The 18550-nt window shown below is 44.5% G+C and overlaps 1 protein-coding gene across 1 annotated transcript in view; it reads right to left on the minus strand.

Annotated features, from left to right (window-relative positions):
- Positions 1-18550, minus strand: part of LOC135368661 (platelet glycoprotein V-like) — a 218570-nt gene that overhangs the window by 153457 nt on the left and 46563 nt on the right. The window contains exon 2 of the mRNA XM_064602096.1: positions 4321-4385. The gene's annotated coding sequence lies outside the window, so the exon portion shown is untranslated. The remainder of the gene's footprint in view (positions 1-4320; positions 4386-18550) is intronic.

Below are 18550 nucleotides of genomic sequence, written 5' to 3' on the forward strand. Positions count from 1 at the left end.
AGTGGTTAGCCATGTTCGCGCAAATTTTAATACCTCCGTCTTCACCATAATCTCCGTCGAACAGAAATTTCTTTAGCAATCCGTATTTCGCCTCTACTGATCGACAGAGAGAGATAGAAGACAAACTTGCGCTTCCACTGTTGTGTTGTAGTGCAATGTACGCACGTCCACTCCTAGTCTTGTGGTTCGTCCATGTCTCGGTGCTTTCCTGGTAATGAAGAAATTAGTTCCGCGTTTTCGACCTTTATTCCTGAGAATAGTACAAGGGTGTTTTTCGGAATGTATATTTTTTTGTCATACTCGTATATTTTCGGCATTTCAAAACGTTTCCGCGAAAACTAGATAACGAAAAATCGTCACCTATAATGACTGGGGCCAAGTTGCTATAGAAGGAGAGCACCTTGATACAGTGTTAAAACAGAACTTCACCACATAGCACGCTCCTAGCCAACCGTCATTCGGAATGATATCATTGTATGTCCTTACTTGATAAAAATGGGAGGAGGTGCCTATCTGGGACACATTATGCTTGTCCCAGAATAGGCTCCTTCCCCTGTTTTGAACGAACCATGACACTTAATGATATCATTCGATATGATGGGGGAGTAGGTCCTACGTGCAGGTCCTACGTGAAAGTCCTATAGGTGCTGCGTAGGTCCTGCGTAGGTCCTACGTGTGCTGTGCTGTACATAGTAAGTCCTACACTGTAGGAGTACACTAAGAACGCAAAGCATTTCCTCTCCTTTCTTTGATGGTTCCACGCGTACTTGAACCCTCCAGACCCACTTGATCAAAGTGTTACAGATGAAGGCTTTTTTTCTCTGAACTAGAAGCTAGCAGCCCCGCAGGGCGGTGCCGCCGGGAAATTAGGTGAATGAAAAACGAAAACGTGATGCTCCGGAGAAAGAAGAACGACCTGCGTTTTAGGCATGAAGCACCATATGCAAGATTATAATTGGGAGTTTTTCGGAACACGCCGAATTAAAAAAGAATTTGGCGCGTGTTTTTCGGCATGTCTCGGTAGACGCCGAAAACGCAGGACCCCTGCCTAGTCTGTCAGCGTCAGTGCAACAGCTAAGATAAGTGACCCCTACGGTAGCCTCTTCTATGTAGTCGCTAATTCAATACATTGACATATTTCAATACCTGGCTACATCCGCTCCCTCTTGCAGGAAGTCCTGCACACAACGAGGTTCGTTCTTCAGCGGAAATGTATACGGATAAGTGGCAAGAAAGCTTTGACGATGTCCTGGGCGATATCACTCCTTCGTCGCCGTACATAGTAAGTCCGGTGAAGACGGAATAACGGGGTCGCTGTCATGTTCATCGTACGAAGCACGCGTATAGATAAGAAACGCTTCCGTGCTGACAGGTGCTTCCGTTTCGTGTACGGCACCCTGTTTTAGTCCTCATTCCCGTCACATGTTCGTAAAAAGTTCATACGGTGATACTGGATTAGATGACGCCGGAAATGAAAAAAAAAAAAGATTCACACGTGTCCCTGTGGAGATAATACGTAAATGTCACATTCCCCTATGCTGCAAAGATGTAGAGTGTTGAGAGACATGCTGAAGCTTCATCGTGTGCTGTAAGCGTAGGTACTGTTAAGCACTTTTTCACCGGTCTACCCAACGTTACCCCCCCTAGACACTGCACCCATTATCAGAATACTTCTGGAGGTATTTTACTCGGGTTACGTCGTATACAGGACTTTTTTTTTCCCCTTTACAAATTATTTATAAAGAGCTACGAGAACAGCATACATGTCGTTTTTGCACTTGAGTTCTACGGCCAGGCGGACACCCTATCGAAGAAAGTGTGCAACTACAACATGACTACTTACTTAAACCTTATTAACCTATTAATTAGGGGATTTCGGGCAAAAGCGAGATAGCAGATTAAGAGACTGTCCTAGTTGCAAGATTTCGCGTTAAAAAAAATAGTGAAACACGCACGCGCGTTAAAATAGCCATCCTCGAATTCTGATATGCAAATGAGCCGAAACCGAAACCGCGGTGACCGGGAACGCAGGGAGTACAGCCAACAGCACCTAGATACACAAGGCCTGCTTATTGCCTCCCCTCCCTCCTTCGCTAAGTGGGCATATAAAGTCACAAATCGTCTGCTACTGCTATTCGCCGTTCTGTATCTTCAAGAACACGAAAACGATTGCAGCTAACTTAGAACCTGTAGGCTTGAATCTGTAGAGGAAAAGTGCAGCACGCTCTCCAGGAAATCAGTCTTGAGCAAGATATGGGACCGTTTTGCGCTTTATTTTAAGGTTGTTGAATTTAGTACGCGGGGACGTTCAACCACTCCGGCAACGACGGTGGTTCGTCTCCATGGCTCGGACCGCTGGAAGCACGCTCGTGATTGGCTACGGCCATTGAAAACACGGTCCCGATGGGCTGATTCTTAGTTGTTACGTCACGCCGACGAGTAAGCAGGCTTTCTGTATCTAGGTGATGTTGGTACAGCGCTAAATTTCGATATATGATAATTGACACAAAAAGGTGTACGTCCCCACCTCTCTTCGGATCAGAAGCGGTAACTTTATCATTCGTAGCAGTTGTTCGTACAGCGTTCATTTCACGTCAGAAGGCCACGTGATTTGGAGCGATGCAGATGATTGGAGTAGGTGCCGCTCAGCTGGCCAAATGAACCGCTTTGCGGCCAAGATAAGCCTCTGTTGGCGATGCTGATGCGCTCCTGTGTGGCGCGCTGTTTTGGTTTCGGCTCAGTTGCATACCGGAATTAAGCGATGAATATTTCATGGCGCGCACTCTTTTCTTGATTTTTAAAATATAGAATGGACGTCAACAAGGATTGTCTCCCGTTCTCTTATCTCGCTTTTGCCCCAAATTCCCTAATTAAAGGAATAATGAATCATTATTTTCAGGTGATTATTCATCTTGTAGTTGCATACTCTTTTCCAGAGGATGTCCGCCTGGTCGTAGAACTCACATGCAAAAACCACATCTATGCTGCTCTTAGCTTCTGTTTGAATAAAAACTATATAGAGGATAAGAAGGCACCCTGTATTGAGGTGAGCGCGAATAACATTGATCGTATCTGCATCCGTGCGGCGCCTACGCATTTAAGATTCGCGACCACATCCGCAACCGTCCTCAGTTGACATAGGTGTACCTCCATCCGCAACCGTGCGGATATGGACCAGATCCGTGCATTCGCTGAGATTCGCACGTTCGCACTTTTCAACATGCAAACTACTCAGGGACATTATGTCACCAGCAGTTGTCCAATAAAAGGTAACTAGAGGCACAGTCATCCAAGGTATGACACACGTGGACGCCATTTTGGATTCTGTCCCTGCTCTCCGTTGTGACCGTCCGACTAAGGGGCACCGGCAGAGATCCGCATTTTTTCAGCACGGTTATTAGAATATTATATTAAATTGAGAAGTGAAAGTGATGAACTGTGATTAACATGATCAACAAAGAAACGAAACCAGAACCGGGTTTTCCATGTAAGCGAAACACCACTGCTCGCGTCAAGAAGCGTCCATTATACAGCGACTACTTAATGCCGCCACGACACCTTTGCGTCTCTGTAAAATGGGCCTTCTCCAGTGACCCAAATGCCCCACTTGCGCTGTTGAATCTGATATTCAACATCTTCTCCTCGACTGTCACAGATTGGACTCCCCTCGAGCCACGCTCAGACGCCGCCTACTCGAGCTGCGGTGCAGACTTTTCTCTGGCCGCTCTGCTCGGCCCAGTATGACGTCACATACAGCGGTCTGGGACCAAAGGAGTTTTGACTTTCTTGAGCGATTCAGATCTTATGAAGGACCTGTGAACTCCAGTCGTGCAATCTCATTCTTCAGTGCCCCATTCTCACCCTCAACGCATTAACCTCATGCTTTCCTTTTAAAGTAATCTTCTGTAATCCATCTCATCATTCTTTCACCGTTTGTTGCTCATCTTTTTTTTGTCATCTTTGGCTTTAATCTTTTCATCCTTCTTTCACCGTTTGTTAGTTTCTCCTTTATTTCCTAATTCTTTTCTCTTTTTTTATTTATTTTATTCTTCTTTCATTTATTTTTTCCTTGCGGAATAGCAAGCCGACGTCCCGTTTGGCTGACCTTTCCCCCCGTTTTGGTCTAAGATCGTGGATTTTGTAACTGGGAATATCGAGGTGCGCCCAAATGGCCTACACTTTGTGTACTCTCCCATGACAAGCTCCTGCGGACATATCAGAGCTAAACGAGCTGCTCGAACACGTCATGTGTCTCTCGATGCCACTTGTACCTCATAATCAGACAGCTTTGAGCGATATGTTGCTGTTTTAAAAACTCACCGAAGGGGAATGAGAGGGTATCGTAATCCGCGTCTTCGGTGCAAGGCCTCAACAGCTCACTCACCCTGAAAGGAAAAAAACGTATCGCATCAGTGACATCGTTACATTTCTAAACGGATTGTATAGTTTTAGATTTAGACTATATTATAGAGAGCAAGTGTGCAGCGGTAGCGTCTGCAAAGGGTCCATGCGTACGTTTTACTTCAATAACGAGAACAACAACAATAACAATAAATGAATGAATACTGAAGATGGCAAGGGCCGCCTCCCCGCGTTGGTTGCAGGATCCTACCCCACTTCAAATGCACGCAATTCTTCAGGAAAGCAGGCGTGATCTACAATCTTCTGCGGGATTGTGTCGCAGGATTTGTTCAAAATTAAACACGGCGACACAGCAGTAGGCACGAATACGATTCGGCGCAGGCCACGACAAGGGTTTGAAATCGACAATAGCATCACCAATTTAAAGAATAAATTAGTGCATCTGTTTAATAGCGTCTCGTCAGTTCTGATTCCATTGATGACCCTTGGCCGCGTTCATGCACCGCTTGATGACCCTTGTGTCCAGAGTGTCTGCGGAATGAGCTTGCGGGCGGCTGCCCAGTACGTGTACAAGCGCATTTTGCTCCGTCGGACATTCAACGCGCAGTACCCTGTCTTTTCAGTTTTCTCACATTAATTTAGAATGTTATTGAGCACCGTAAAATTCTTTCGAAATGCACGTACTCTACCTACCTTTCTGTGCACCGTTTTTGCACTGCTTTATCTTGCCACTGTTGTTACCGCTTTTTCGAAAAGTTTTGTGCCGCACTGGAGCGTAACGGTTGTCAACTTGCCCTGTAGTCACGTTCATAAATGACAAAACGAAGAAAAAAGTACCGAAAAAGTTGCATTACTCTACCAACTAAGCCCTGTCAGATACTATCAGCAGGGACTTCTACAACCTTTTATCCACATCCATCCAAAGTCTCCTGTTCCAGAAAAGGTCAAACCACCGTCCCATTCAACCTCGTTGCACGACAGGCAGCTACCTCCTTAAACAAGCACTTGGGAAGATCTCTGCTTCGTAGACGCTGCAGACAACAAAATCCGTGCTGTATATGGCCACCCATTGCCAGCCCAATCTTCTCAATGGACCGTCGCTTTCTAATTCGGTCCTGAGTAACAGCTGCTTCTCCCTGAGCTGTGGGCCTCCGGATGAGGGGGTATTTTGCTGTTCGTTGCAGCCTTAATCCTTGCTCTCGTGGGGGAAGGCTACATGGATGGAGGTATTGCGAGTGAAGGGTCTTTCCCTGCTTCGTAAAGTATCGGATGCATTTTGTCATTCGGCGTTGTCAAAGATGCGATCTTTCTGTACGGCACCCATCGCTGTGTAGACTGGAGAGACACAAATGCTGGTCTTCTTTACCGTGCAATGAACAGGATTACAACTCAGGTCCCATTTTGTAAGTGGGTTTAAGATAAAAGTTCTCGGTTGTATTTCAGGTCTAATAGGACAGCGATGTCTCTCTGAAGCCAAGCCGATCTCACCAGTGCCTGTACTTTCTGCTGCGTTAGTTCAGAGTTGCCGCTGATACGTCTTCCTCGTATCTGATATGACATCGGGATAAGCATATCAAACCGAAATAGTGGACTTTTCCTATAGATTGTAGCTTTCTTTCTCTCCTCATGCATGTTTTCCATGGGATAGCAGTGTCGTAGTGTCCACGTCGTTTTCCTCGGAGTTTCGGCTCTTTTGCAACTTTTGCAACGCGGGTCAGGTAAGAGGTGTTTGTGAACATTCTATGTCAGCCATAACTCGTAAGAGGGCAGGGCAGTCGGAAGCCTCGGCGTGGTTTTCAGACGATACACTCGTTCGACTGTTCCTTCGGTGCGGATGCCGTATATGAGACATATGTAAGACAGTTGAGCACCTGTCGCCAATATAGTCTTAGTTTTATTGACTCGTATAGTAAGACTAAATCATTTCAAAATGTGGCTCCATCAGCCTCCCAATCTTTCCTTGAAAAGCATTCCTTTTGGGCAAACTGAGCTGATGCACTTACTTTGCACGTAGCTAACCTTCTCCGCCATGCGTTTTAAAAAAGTAGGACCATGATAACGAGAGTACCCCCTTTCAAGGATCCACTGTGTGGTCCGACGCTAATGTATCACAAACTAAACTAGAGTAAGGTTGCCGTGCTAGATCTAAAGTTTCTCTGAGGCTCAAATTCTTTACAGGATCTTTCATATCAGGCGACTCATATGGATAAAAGTATGCGGTTTGCTACCAAATTATGTTTCTTACCGTGACCTTTGTGTGAAAATACGAGGAATTTATACGTGGACTGTATATTTAAATGTTCGTTTTCCTTTTTGTTTCCGAAAGATAATTATACCGTACCCTGTCACCGTGTTGATAGAGAATCGCGAGCATTTCTTCATGAATCTATCGGAAGCGTAATTTTATAGCACGTATCTGCTGCTGCTTCGTGTATTGTTTATATTATTATTCGTGTATGTACGTGTATTGTAGGTAATACTTTTAACTATTTTAATTGAGTAAATTAATTGCTGCAGTAGAAATCACTGACTTGTGAAGTTAATGTATGTTTATATTGTGCTTGTATGTTCGCGGCGCAGATGTGTCCCACGGAGACTCAGTTATGTTTTTGTGTTGTTCTCTGCTTTCACCATGTATTGATTCCCCCTATACTATAATACTTCTGAGCGTAGTAAGCTTCCCCGTATATTGATAAATAAACAATCCGAAAGTGATAAGAGGATACAAGTACTGCAGAAAAAAAAAAGAATAAACGAGATATTTCGCGTGGAGCTTCGATTATGAAATTACGGGGTCACACTTATTAAAGAACAAAAGCACTTTACCTCTTATATTTCGTAAGTCACATCACCCTTACCACGATACACATTTACAACAGATGAAACCGCAATGGTTACCGCGATACAGGTGTCATTTGCTATAAAAATACATACTCCGAGTAATTAAAGTTTGGTCGTTGATTACGTAAAAAGAAACTCTGCAGTTTAGCTTTGTACGGTTCCGTACAAGGGCACTGCGATTTCCGTCGGTGTCGACGTTTCTGTGTCGGGCCCTCTCCGAAAAATGCCACATACAAAACACGGCAGAGGGCTAGAGCGAAGGCCGAAATACGCTTGTTTGCGTGTAAGGAAAAAAGAAATATATTTTCCTAACTTCGCTTATGCAGTGAAGTGTATCAAGTAGCCTATATAAATTACATCATTATTCTCCGATAACACAACGCGTATTAATATGCTTGTTATAAGGAAGACAAGATCAGGATAACACAACGCGCATTAATATAGACGGGTAGAAATCCGGCGAACCGGTAAGCAAGTATAATGGGAAGTGCCTCAGGACCAGAGGTGCCGATATTTTGAACATTAATGTGCTTGTTATAGGGAAGTCAAGATCAGGAACAACATGTACGCTATACGAAATGCAAACCGAAGACTACGGGTCGCCTGAAAGGGCCACTGGCGTTACCCCACAAACGCTACCAGTCTCCTCATCTCGCTATATGGTACATTAACATCATCCCATGATATCCCCTCCCCCACACTACTTCCCGCTTCTTTGATGAACCAAGGCCAAGTCACTAACCGGCCTCTTAGAAATCCAGCAGCGGCTTTAATTTCCCAACTCCTCCAGGGCAGATAGACGAACATATCTCCTCCAGTGGTCTTTGTGTTCCTTTCCAAAGACGGCCTATTGAGAGCGAGGCCCCCGTCCATCTCCTTCGGCGCATGCATTGTGTCAGCCGTGGGAGTTTCTGGTCTCTGAGACGACGACGGGTCTTTATGGTTTCTCCATCCAGGTGCGACGCATTCCAGATGGCCCGCCTTTTGTCGCTGGCTACACCTATTTCTATGGAACGTTGCTCTCTCCGCAATGACTGCAGCATTCCCTTCATGAACATTTTGGATACACAATCGCCATAAGAAGGTCGAGTTTGTTGAATTTTTTTGGAGTCGCGACAAGGGCTCTTGGGCTACGGGTAACTGTCTTTATCCGCAAATTTCCCTTAAGTGAGCCTCCTCTTAGGGATGGATGATGGTAATAAGTTACTGAGGGCTCGGACGGAAGAACAAAAGAAATGTATCTGTTCTTCCCGTTCCAGCCCTCAGTATGCACCAGCTTCTCACCACTCGTTCACTTCTCTTGGTAATAAGTAACGCCTGATGTTGAACAGGGATGACGCCAAAATAAATAACTAAATGATCGTTTGTTTTTACGATTTTTGTCTTCTTTAATTGTCATTGGGAATACTGACATTCCAGTCCAAATGCATTTAAAGTACGAATTAAATCCTGTGGACTGATGCAGGAATTATTTTCTACCGAAGCCCATCTGAAGGGAGTTTTAGAACAGGAGGCGCAATTTTAACGTACCCAGTAAGCCGGGCGTGCGGTAGACACAAAATAATGTAATGCGAGGGAGTTATACCATAAGGTTTTTCCGCAGCAATCCAAAACCGCAAACACCTTGCGCTTGTAGCATGATCAAGCGGTAATTGAAGTCTTCACCTTGTGCGCTGAATTTATTTAACGAAGAAGGCAAGCTTTGATCAGAAATGTAGTTGTTGACTTTATGGTCCACAAAACGGTATGTTTCCGGGCTTTTAGATCAGAATTCATTGCAAGTTCACTTCGAACAGTTTTTGCTATATACTCTATTTTTGGAAAACAGCGTGCGCCTTCATGCAAAACGGGAATTACGTTCTGGGCGTGCGCGCTGACAGATCCCGATTTCTTTCGAGTCCCAAAGTGCTTGAGTGCCCTCTTCTGAAACTGCTCATTTGTGATGCAATATACTGTACAGGGCGTTTCACCTAAACTGATAAAAATTCTAACTGGCAACGTACTTGTCGAAGGAATGTGGGACTTTCGGCAATTACCTTGTGGCAACTTCTGCCGCCATTTAGGAAAGCTTTGGACAATTTTCAATTGAAGGAGATTTAGTTTTGTCAGTTGAACTTTGAAAATTGGCATGCTAACGTCACTTTTTCTTACATAAATATCAAGTTCTCCACGGATAACCGCAGACCCAACAAAAACTATGCACAGTATTGCAACAGAAATAGTCGAAAAAGATAGTGAAAATTATGCTTTAGCCCGCCTGCTTGATTTTCGCAAAGAAGCGCCCGGCAAATGTGCGTCTAGAGGAGGAAGTGTCCCCACCTTTTGCCTTCATTGTGATAAGACAGTTGTTGTCACCAGCATCAAGGTCAAAGCGGTGGAAAGTAAGGTAAAACAAGATGAGGGAGCACTTGCCCCTCGCCCCCTATCTCCCGTGTGCTGTTCTTTGCGACAATTGAGCAGGCGGGACTAAAGAGGAAATGTTACCTGTTTTTTTTTTTTTCGACTATTTCTGTTGCGATACTGGGCATAGTTTTTGTTGGGTCCGTGGTTACGCGTGGAGGACTTCATATTTCTGTAAAAAAAAGTGAGGTTCGCTTGGCAATTTTTAAAGTTCACTTGAAAAAAAAATAACTTTCCCGCAATGAAAAATTATCAAAAGCCTTTCTCAATGGTGACAAAAGTTTCCAGAAGGTAATTGCCGAAAGCCCCACAATCCTCCGGCGAGTACATCACCAGTTAGAATTTTTTATCACGTTCGGTGAAACAACTGTATATTTTGTACATTTTGGGTTACACATACCGACATATCGAACAACATAGCTGCATGGCTTACGAATAACGATACTAGTAAGTAATTTTCAGCTATTTGTTGCTCAGATGGCTCTCGTGATGCGCACGTACTATCTAACGTATCTGATAGTCTCGTGCATGCCTTCTGCATTCACATTAATGAGCCAGGAAAGTTAAGACGTCATGACCAAGCAAATACTGTTGTGTATGTAGGAGCCATATGCAACAAAACGCCTTCCAAAATGTTCACAGAAAAGAAAAAAAAAACGAAAACGATACGACATAATTGATATCCGCAAAACCGGACACAGCAAACAACAGGTTTTGTTAAGTTATTAGGTTAAGCTGGGGCAAGATGAGACACGGGCCAAGACGCGACATTTTTTGCTCGATGCCGCCAGTCTCACAGACTCCTTGCTCCATGCGCTTGAAAATTTACTCATGGGTGTCTCTCTATGTCCACTTTATTGCACGTGAGAATTGTGCAGATTGGCGTATGCGTTGAAGAGAAAAAAAAATTCGGTTACTTCTGCCTGGAATGTAAAGACCAGCCAAAAGATGCGATTTCCTGTCGTCCCTTTTCTTGTCCTTTGTGTAGGAGCGTGTTTACCTTATTCTGTCAGTATAAGTCCACATTATATTTCTTTATTCATCTAGATATATGGAAAATTGGGGCACTCTTGATTTCCGGTATTCAACAGAAAAATTAATTCATTCGATGACAGGCAAGACGCACAGTTTAATGTAATTTAAATTTAAGGTGGTTTAGAAAGGGATAAGTCAACTATTCGCTGTGCAAGTGCGTCTCTGCGCATGAGAGGAGGCAATGAGAGGGAAGAAGGAGGGCGCCGCCTTAGCCAATGGGACTTCCCGAGTGGAGTAACCGGGAGAGGAGATATGCGCAGAACGCTCGGACACTTGCAGAGCGTATTGTGTGGCTTTACGCTTGTTCCTCAGATATTCCTTTTGTTGCATATTGCCTAGGATTTTCCAGTAAATTTTCCTGTTTTCTAGAATATTTCTAGCAAAGCAGGAACGCACTCAAAAGCGAGCAACCAGCGACACATCAGACTGGCGACCTTGTTTGCGAAGGACGGTGGAGGAAATGACACCGGGTTCTGTGTGACCAGTTTCATTGCACAGCATGTGCGTGGTGGGCTCAATGGGATTGCGTAGATGCCCACGGGCTTCAATTTGTCTTCTTGGATTGCGCCATAAAATACCAATAATCATCATAGTCATTGGATTGCAAAAACTACTGTGTATAATTCATTACTACGGCGTGTGTCAGCTTGCCCCACGCGGTGTCTCTTCTTGCCCCGAGGATTGTGGCAAGAACGTACGATCTGCATTTTTGAATTTCTTCTTCTGTGCTTATTTTAGACCGGCGACGTCCGTTCTGCATTTACAGGTCAGAAGCTCTAGACCCCTGAGAATGCGCCCATGACTAGTTTTTTGAAGAGCAGGAAAAATAAAATTTCAAATTAAATTGCGAATTTTTGTCTCATCTTGCCCCACCTTACCCTATATATTCTTTTGCACGGGGTGCCGTCTGATGAGCTTTCATTGCACATTAAACAACCCTCAGGTGGGCAAAAGCAATCCACAGACCGACCGCTGTGGCGTCGCTCATGATCTCAGTTCTCTCGCGACGTAAACCCCCAATTATTATTATTAAATATTATTTTGCGTCAGAGCACAGAGACACAACGAGACTGAGTGAGTCAAGGAAAAAAATAGCACAGGGTATTAGCTCCACCTACGTGGATGTATGCTGCCTATTGAACATCGCTTAGATCATAAATGTGAATAACACTTATAAGCTAGGCACGATGTATAAGAAAGGAAAGCAACATGAGAAGAAAGCAGGATAATTGGGAAAGTGCAGTAGGAATGTGATGCGTTCGCATACGTTGGTAAGTAGGTGCACAAAGATGCAGAATCGGAAATAAGCTTCGAAGCACTTGTAAGTGTAATTCGCTTCGCTAGACGGTCAGTGGAATAAGATAGCAGAGAAGGTGCTCCCACATGGTCAACTTGGACACGGGCAAGAATGGAGTGAGCCTCGTCGCAACCGCTTGAGTAATCTACTTCCAGCGGAATCCTTCGACCGATATTCACCGGTGCAATTTCCGTTAGGAAGATGCCCTTTTGCAGTTATGGTCGTCACACTCAATTTCCCATGGCTAAATGCGCAAGCGGCGTGGATCGCAAGCAGTTGAGCGCCACAGCAGTGATTTATCGAGACCTTCCTACACCTCACCAATGTTCGGCGAGAACCCTTCTTTCTTCTCTTTTTTTTTTCTTTTTGCGCCTCCCTACGCCCCACAAGGTTACTTCTGCGTCAGACACGTACATGTCGGCAATGATACCTAAAGCTGTTACAACTTTAACGTAACTGTGACAACGACCCGCCCACTGTGCTTGGGATTATTGGCAAACCTCCGCAACATCTATTTGCTTCAGCACTAGACTTCGAGGGTTTTTCTTTCCAGGACACACTTATGTTCTTGTTTCGTACTACGCAAAGTTTTCCACCGGAACCCTAACGATTTGAAACTAGGCTAATGTGTATTGAGCGATTATGCTGTCAGCGCTATTCCGGGGTTCGACAGGCATCTCTACCCCAACATTGATAGCTGCAGTTCGTTTACCAAGACAGCTGCTGAGATGCATCGATATGTGCGCAAGGGAGGAACAGAACGCCTGGTAATTCTTACGGGGCAGGTGGTTATGGTTTATACAGATGATGTCATGAAAAGCTGTAACATTCCCAAATTCCCAACATTAACATTCCCAGTTTTGCACAGCGAGTCCAGGAAAGTAAGAACAACTGCGTCACTCTACATGTAACAGGTGCAGTCAATGATTTCGTATATGCGTACATGCTCTGCCGACAAGTAATGCTCCAGAAGCGGAGCTTTAGAAGAGCTACCCATGTCAGGTCCAAATCATAACCGGAACCTGATACCACGTGCGGACCTAAAAGATCCAATGGAGAAAGCTTCACGAATCCTATGAACTTACTTGACTTTAGTTCACAACGGCTATTCGCGGATCACTCTTTGCCTTCCATATCCTTAAGTCTGTGAACAACGGTCACATGGCGTGATATCTCTTTCGCTGACGACCACTAATTCCTTGTAGGAACATATACAAAAACAAAAACATGCCAGACTCATCTTCTCTACCTCTTGCTCCACTCATGTTCCCTGTCGCCCCGGTTCTACCTCGAAAGAAATGATCGAAATCCGCGTTGCAAAATAAACTAGTGTAAATAAATGTTGGTGTTAACATTGCCTTGAGTTTGAAGGGAAAACACAGGCGAACACAGTACGAGACGAACAGATAGACTCACGAACCAGCAATGCAGCTGTAATACACAAAGTGCAAGGGAGACAGGGTAAAAAGAAAGGGTACACTTCGGCGTCTCGCGTAAGTCAATATGAGGCGCGTAATACGAACTTCTTAACGGTCGATGGTAGCGTCGATTAGTGCACAAGGGAACGCGTGTGCTTGCAAAGAATGGAAAGGTATTCCACAAATTGCAAAAAGGACGATAAAATGTAAAAATATTGATAACAGTAAAATATATAACAATATAAACATACAAGTAAAACTCGGAAGTGAATAATGGACGCAACTTGGAATAAAATGTATTTGTGTCTCTCCCATGGAATTAGTCAAGATCAAAGAAGTTATACAGGGGTAACGGGGTTAGGGAGAGTGACCAGACCTTCTGGGAGGACAATGCTAGGTTCGCTCACACGTCCTTTTGTAGTTGCTATTTGGGAGGAATCTGGTAGGGTGCGGGACAGTTTGTCTTTGCAGGAGATTAAGCAGTTGGTTCGAGGAATGTCTGCCGAACAACCTGAACAGGCCTCCAGATGTTTAAAAAGTTCAGAAGTACTTGATTCGTTTTTTTTATATTATTATATTAGGTGTTCCCGAAGCCTATCGTTCAGGCAACGGCCAGTCTGGCCAATGTAGGAACCCCCACAACGAAGAGGTATACGGAACACGCACGACTTTTTGCAGCTTACGAAGTTTTTTGTGTGGGATGTGGTGCACCGCATGGGATGTGGCTTTGACCAGATTTCATGAAAGGTGTGAGGGTGGACGGTTTGTTGTGAACCGAGTAGGCTACTCTGACACCTTGCGAGGTTGCAAACTATCCTAAGGCATGTGAAATACCGTGGTAAAAAGGTAGGACCACGCGGCGGTTCACTGGCGTTCGGGGTTCATGGGCTTTGGGGGATTGAGGAGATTTTGCACGTATTGGGGGGGGGGGGGGGGCATCCGACTGGAAGCGAGCTTCTTTGAGGTGGCTGATCTGTTGGGACACAGCGGTAGGGACTTTATGGATACAGAATTTTTTAACAGGAGAACCCAAGACGGAATTGATTATACCTGACTGTTCTGCTTTGGTATGACAACTCCACCTTGACAGTAGCGTTTTCGGGTCAGCACGGCCATACTGCCAGCACAATGTAGGCCTAAGGGTGAAGGCTACGTCTAGGAAACGTAGACGGCCGTTTGAGGGGACTTCTGAAGTTAAGACCAATTCAGGACATGTGCTTTGAGCACAGACCATGAGTTCAGTTAAGGAGTCTGAATGTGAGTATGGCCGTATTCGCCTAAAGAATCGTGCATTTGATTGATTAAATAGTGCTACAGTCAAACTCCTTTATAGCGAAAACCTTTTTAACGAAAATACCACTACAGCAATTTTTTGCGGCCCCGCTGGAGCCCTATAGGTCCAATAATGGACATCCTTTTTAACGAAAATACCTTTACTTCATTTTTCTTTTTTTTTTTTGCTGTCCCCTGAGTTTCGTTGTAAAGGAGTATGACAGTATCGCGTTTTTAGACATGATATCACTATAAATCTATATGCTATAAATCTATAGCATTCTCCTTGATTTTCTTTGTTTCGATAAAGTGAATTTCGAAACCGAGGATTTCGCAACCGGGAATATCGACGTCCTCTCGTCGCCCTAGATTGTTTACGTTGGAATTCGTGCTAAATACCGGATTCTGCATCCTACTAAAGCAACAACGGACGACGTCGGCAGAACACAGGCACATTCCAGATCGTTCAGCATTCCCAAAAAGCAGGCGCAACAACATGGCCTCCACCCTGAGCCGTTTAGCTGTAAACAACCTCTTTTCAAATTAACCCCCATCGACACACCCGGAATTTACAACCCTTCGACGTTAGCCACCACGGTTAATTACGGCCGACACCACTTCCACTAATTAACCCGTTCATCGAATGTTCCATCACCTTCCGCACGCACCGAACGATCTCCCTCTTAACGAACTCTTAGGAATCAGTCAATCCACACATGAGGCTTGGACCGAAGACAAAGCAACCTAATATTTCTTCTCTGCCCTTCTCATATCCTTTCCCAGAGGGGCCAATCACATGTGTTCACGGAAGTCCAGCACGACGTTCGGTTTCATCTTCAACGGGAAGACGAACACAAAAGGCCGGAACAAGTGAAAGGAAGACGAAGTGTCGGAGAAGGAAGAGACTTACGAACCTTTATTTATTGCTCTCTAAGAATGTGTCGATATTTGGTGCCGAGCGTGAGAACATCGTCTTCTGGAGGCCGTCAATGTTAATTGATGCATTGTGCAACGCGAAAAAAAAAAGCTAGAAAGAAGGTTCACTTCATGAGAGGCTGCAGTAACTGAAGATAAGGTCGCCCAACTTAGGTTGACGTTTCCTGGAAGATGCGACTGAAGCAAACAAGTACAAGACATACTATAAAGACATATTTAAGATAAGATACTAAATACTGGAGGCAGAACGTACTTAAGATCTAGTACGCATACTTGCAAAGTTATCAGAACAGACTAACAGCAAATAGCTAAAGCTGTTTTAGATTCGAAGATAATGAGTATTTGTCTGGAAAGTGGCTTCTGTTGTGTTTTTTATTCAACCATATATTGCACTATTGGCTGGTTCTAGAATTCGTATTTCACAGTGTTCGTTAGTCAGTCATCCTCTCTTTCTTTGAAAAATAATCTAGTCGGTCAATACGTTCTCCATAATGCGTTGAAGAGGAGATGACAAATCACGAAACCCAGGGTACCCTGTATAGGTATTTTAGGAAAAGTATATATAGCGTAAGTGCTAGCATAGGATCCTGAGCGCGAAAATCAATAAATACGTAACTGTGTTTCGAGTGATTTGCTTCAACTTTGCAAATTCTTGTTATTACCGCTGCTGGAACGAGGCTTTCGAAAACAAAATAGTAATGTCACGCGGTGGTTCTTGAACAGTGATAATAGCACCATTCCATCTCAAATATCTGTACATTCAGAACCACTGACAGTTAGTCACGAATACAGGTTTGCATTAGGCAGTGAAAGAAAATGGAAACGCGGCTTCCGAAATTACAGCGAAAAATATGCAAATCTAGAACAGGTTACCTAGTTACTTCAAGTACTTACTGAAGCAGGTAGCTAGTTACTGTTGGAAGTTTATCTCCGGGGAAGAGTAACTAGACCCCGGATTCCTGGCAAATGCTCTTTTTCTTTCTCGCGTTGTTCTAATAGTGGCTTTTCAATAGTGGTATAGATGCCCAAAATTCGATAAACATCGAAAAATTCCTATTATGGCTGTAAAGGGGGTGGTGAAACTCCGTTCTCCATGCGAAATTGACATCGGTCACGTCGCACGTCCTCTAGAAACCATCGATCGCTTGAAAGAAGCAAGTGTCTCAAAGGTGCTGGAATGTAAGCTGAGAATTGAAAATCAGTTACTCTGTAACAGTCGCTTATACCCTTATCACACGGGACAGTCTTAACCGCGGTTACGCTTAACCGCCGTTGCTGGACCAAACCGTGGTTATCGTGAAGCACGGTTTGTTGTTGTGACACGGCATTTTCTGACATTGTAGCAGTGACCACGTGATTCCGACACAAGCTCCAGGTATATATTGATTACGCTGTGTATCATGAAAAGAGAAGGTCGTAATGATAATTAAAAAGCTCAACAATTATTAAATACACGGTACGCACGTGATTATTTGCGGGAAATGTCATTACACGCGAACTGACGTCGGCAAGTTGGAATCCCGAAACCGTGGTTACCCCGCGAAACAGAAGCTGCCAAGTTCGGTTTCCCATAACCGCAGTTAGCGACGCAACCTCCGTTCGGTAGGCCGTGTAACTGCGGCGGTTTCCTTAACCGCGGCTATAGCGCTTCGCGTGTGACAAGGGTATTACTCGTTATTTCTCTCCCTACCAGCCTTGTGTTGTTTCGTGGGTCCTTATTATAAAATATGGCCACGTTTCGTAAGGGTCGGCTTTGTCGCAATCTAGAACTCGAAGCGCTATTGCCTGTCTAGAAAAGTCCTCGAAGCTTTCATAAATTTATTCTTTCATTTTTTATAACGAATTTGACACCCATTAAATGAGAAAGGGGCGTGACGTACGAAGGTAGGTACAGGTCCGCTACAATCCCTACCGTTTGGCTACCAGAGGAAGATGCCCTCCTGGCGTGCAATCAGGGCAGTACAAGAGCGAAAGAGACGCAGCGAAATATGTAAGCAGACTTGATCCCCCATGTTTGCCTCGTATTACGGGCTTTGCGGCCGGATCAGGATGGATAAGTTTTGCATTTCATCCAGTAAAAATACTCGAAAAGCAGTCACAACCCGCATTTACGGTAGTGTTCTTGCAGATGGAACTGATTGATTCTGTGATTTCAGAGATACAGCTAAGAAAGCTATAGTGCCTATAAAGCCATTTTCAGTGCCTAAATCGGGATTTTTAGCGCCTATTAATGGCACCTAAACGAAAATTTTGTCGTGCCTAAAAATCCGGCCTCTAGTAATCACTCACATTTACTAGTTATTTTTTCAGTAGGTACCTACAGCAACTGGCTACTTACAATAATCAAGTTACCTCCAAAGGCTGCATCCGATTATGATAGCTAACTGTCTCAATGTGCGCACGGTCTGTACCAAAGACGCCTGGTAGTAAATTTCAAAGAACTGGTTGTAAGATGTGGTGAAGCGAGACTGCTCTCGACACGAAGCTATGAAATCTTCTAAGCCAGTTGTTCTGAACGTATGCTATGCAACTGTAGAAGTAACTCTGTCACCTGGACCTCAGGGGACCCACTATTAATGATATACCGTGCGGCGACAGAGAGGCACACTGATGAGGAAGTTTTTGAGGTGAGCTCGACGGTTACCAATCTAGCGTAACGGCGAGACAGGTGGGCTGACCGCTCGTATACTCAACGTTACCCCATCACCGCGACACAATATGCACGGAACCCAGAAGTTTCTCAATCCCGATTAAGAGACTGCACGAGTGCAACAACTTCCTACAGAATTGGTAGAACAGCTCTGAGACAGCGACTTATGTGAACATACTTGTTATTTTCAGGACAATCTATCGGGAAAGCAGTTGGTTTGTTTATCCGCAAGCCATGCGCGAATTACGCGAGGACTTTTTCAAAATAACGTAAGGGACAGCGTTGGTGGTACTGCGCACGCGCAAAACATAAAGAGAGCGCCGCGCACTGCGCAGAACC

The sequence above is a fragment of the Ornithodoros turicata genome, chromosome 1, assembly GCF_037126465.1.
Source record: "Ornithodoros turicata isolate Travis chromosome 1, ASM3712646v1, whole genome shotgun sequence".
NCBI classification, from domain to species: domain Eukaryota; kingdom Metazoa; phylum Arthropoda; class Arachnida; order Ixodida; family Argasidae; genus Ornithodoros; species Ornithodoros turicata.